Source organism: Colobus angolensis, unplaced genomic scaffold (genome assembly GCF_000951035.1).
Source record: "Colobus angolensis palliatus isolate OR3802 unplaced genomic scaffold, Cang.pa_1.0 Scaffold180, whole genome shotgun sequence".
NCBI classification, from domain to species: domain Eukaryota; kingdom Metazoa; phylum Chordata; class Mammalia; order Primates; family Cercopithecidae; genus Colobus; species Colobus angolensis.
This window is the reverse complement of record NW_012114933.1, coordinates 377,493-381,063: the sequence shown is the minus strand read 5'-3', so window position 1 is coordinate 381,063 and position 3,571 is coordinate 377,493.

Here is a 3,571-nt window from a genome sequence, read left to right as displayed (position 1 = left end):
AAAGAAACTACCATCAGAGTAAACAGGCAACCTACAGAATGGGAGAAAATTCTTGCAATCTACTCATCTGACAAAGAGCTAATATCCAGAACCTACAAAGAACTCAACCGAATTTATAAGAAAAAAACAAACAAGCCCATCAAAAAGTGGACAAAGTATATGAACAGACACTTCTCCAAAGAAGACATTCATGCAGCCAACAGACATATGAAAAAATGCTCATCATCACTCACCATCAGAGAAATGCAAATCAAAACCACAATGAGATACCATCTCACATCAGTTAAAATGGCAATCATTAAAAAATCAGGAAACAACAGGCGCTGGAGAGGATGTGGAGAAATAGGAACAATTTTACATTGTTGGTGGGACTGTAAACTAGTTTGACCATTGTAGAAAACAGTGTGGTGATTCTTCAAGGATCTAGAACTAGAAATACCATTTGACCCAGCCATCCCATTACTGGGGATATACTCAAAGGTTTATAAATCATGCTGCTATAAAGACACATGCACACATATGTTTATTGTAGCACTATTCGCAATAGCAAAGACTTGGAACCAAACCAAACGTCCACCAGTGACAGACTGGATTAAGAAAATGTGGCACATATACACCATGGAATACTATGCAGCCATAAAAAAGGATGAGTTTGTGTCCTTTGTAGGGACATGGATGCAGCTGGAAACCATCATTCTCAGCAAACTGTCACAAGAACAGAAAACCAAAAACTGCATGTTCTCACTCATAGGTGGGAATTGAACAATGAGATCACTTGGACACAGGAAGGGGAGCATCACACACTCGGTCCTATTGTGGGGAGGGGGGAGGAATAGCATTAGGAGATATACCTAATGTAAATGAGTTAATGGGTGCAGCACACCAATATGGCACATGTATACACATGAAACAGACCTGCACGTTGTGCACATGTACCCTAGAACTTAAAGTATAAAACAAAAAAAAAAAGAATGCCAGTTAAGTCTTTGCTATTATTTATATTCTGAGACTGGGAGAAAAGGGGAATGGGGAGGGGGTTTGGCAGTTGTTGTTTACACTAATTGACGATATCTGTCTTCACTATAAAGCAGTTAAGAATATTCTTCTTTATCTCTACATTCAGAGTAAGTACAAGTATATTGAGAAAGAGGCTGTGTTAAAAGAAATGAAAGGACGTAGCATATTTTCTGAGGCAATGAATAGCTTAAGTAAGGATTGTTATTATTATTTCATTAAAGTTTTCAATAGCTATAGATGCTAACATTTTATCTTTGGAACATTGTTATTTTTGGAGGTAAATGTTTGCTTTTCAGAAAGTAATATCTTTAATGTAAAAATACCTGATTACTTTTGTAGGACTTAAAATGGGGTTGAATCTCATAGGTAAGGTCAGGTGAAAGAAGAGCTCTGGTTTTTAGAGAAAGGGATTGTTTTATGATGGTGGTGTCTTAGAGAAATGAATGCCAATAGATATTAAAGAGAAAATTTCTTTTACAAGATTCAAGCTATCCCTTACCAAACGCATGAGAAATGGTTACAAATTGTTTGCAGTCCTGCATATACAAGACTGAACTTAAAATAATTTGTGCTTAATAGGAAAAAAGGAAAAAAGTAGGTGTTTATTTAACAAGAATTCCACATAAAATCAAGCAAAGAAATCATATTTGAAATTACCACTAGAGGGCAGAAAATAGGGGGAAAAGAATACATAATTAATAGTGGATTTCAGGAATCTGAATTTTCAAATCCCAGGAACCTCTGAAGACAATTGTAATAATAACAATAGTTAACATTTATGAGGTGCCTACTATGTGCCAAGCACAGTTGTAGAAATTGTATAATATATAATATTAATTAAACTGATGAATACATACACACACACACACTCATATGTTTAATTTCACAACAATCCTATGGATAGGTACTGTCAGTATCTCCATTTCGTAGATGAGGATGAGGAAACTGAGGTTAAATAATTAGTGCAAGGGTATGAAGGAAGTAAATCCCCAGTCTGCACACTTAATTCTTACTTCTTCTTGTGGATGACAATCTCTTTTGTGTGGGTCATATTTTATTACAAAGTGTGTACAATCATCCTCTAACCTGTGAGAAGAAGCAAGAAGTTTCTTCTAGCATGATAAAATTCCTAGCTTGCTTTTACTGCATTGCCTGGCAAGCAAGGAATTTTGTGAGCAGTCTCATATACACACCTTGGAAAAAGGAAGTATGAAAATGTCTTTTATTGATGCTGCAAACTATCAGCACTATTAAGTTTTATGGACAATCTGAACTAATAAACAGGACCTGTGATGGTATCATTATTAACAATGTTAGGAAGAAGTTGAACTCAGAATGAGAGAGTAGTTATATTAGCCAAACACTGAAGAGTTAATATCAGAAAGGAGCACTTCTGGTAGGCACTGGAAGACACTAGGTGTAGGGAGAGCAGAGAGCCCAGTCTGTCAGCCAGCCACATGGCAGTGTTGGGAGGAGGGAGAAAATTAAAACAGAATGGTTAAGCCTTGATTGTTAAACCAGAGGCTCTCTGTATCCTGCTCCATTTGTAACCTCATCAGCAGTGTACAACCACCCCCGCCCCTGAGGAGACCACAGATTGTTCCAGTGTTGTAAAAGAAAGGCAACAAACTAAAACCTAGTCAGCAGAATTAATGGACCAGACAGATAAGGATCTAAAATATGCATGGCCACAATTTCCAAGAAGATGCCATCTTATTTTCAAACAAAATACAGACTTTTTAAAAAGAAATTAACCACTGTATTCAAAAATATATATGGAAGAATAAAGGTCTATGAATAGTTTAGCTACTTTTATTTAAAGAAAAGCAGCCAGGCCTGGTGGCTCACGCCTGTAATCCCAGCACTTTGGAGGCTGAGGTGGGCAGATCACCTGAGTTCAGGAGTTCGAGACCAGCCTGATTAACATGGTGAAACCCCATCTCTACTAAAATTGTGAAAATTAGCTGGACGTAGTGGTGCACGCTTGTAATCCCAGCTACTCGGGAGGCTGAGGCAGGAGAATCGCTTGAACCTGGGAGGCAGAGTTTGCAGCGAGTCGATACCACACCATTACACTCCACCCTGGGTGACGGAGTGAGACACCGTCAAAAAAAATAAAAAAGAAAGAAAAGCAAGGAATGGGGACACATCTTGCTAGACATAATATAAAGTATGAAGTCATGATGATAATAATAATAATGAAACCATTGTGATATTAATCACAGATAGAAAGATGACATAACAGAGAGCTCAGAAATGCACACAAACATGCAGTTATAAACCTGTGTGTTAATTTGATTTATAATAAAGTTGAACTATAAATGATTTGGAGAAACACAGATTGGTAGATAGCATTGAAAAATTGAAAAAAAATTAAGGCCATATACCACACATTAAATTAGTGAAAAGTAGAATTATTAAGAAGTTAAAAAAAGAATGAGAATATAAGTGTTACCTTGAGTTAGTGGAAAATCATGTTGATTATGACCCTAGGAGGATGAACTATAAAGGAAGGAAGGAAGGAAGGAAGGAGGGAAGGAAGGAAGGAAGGAAG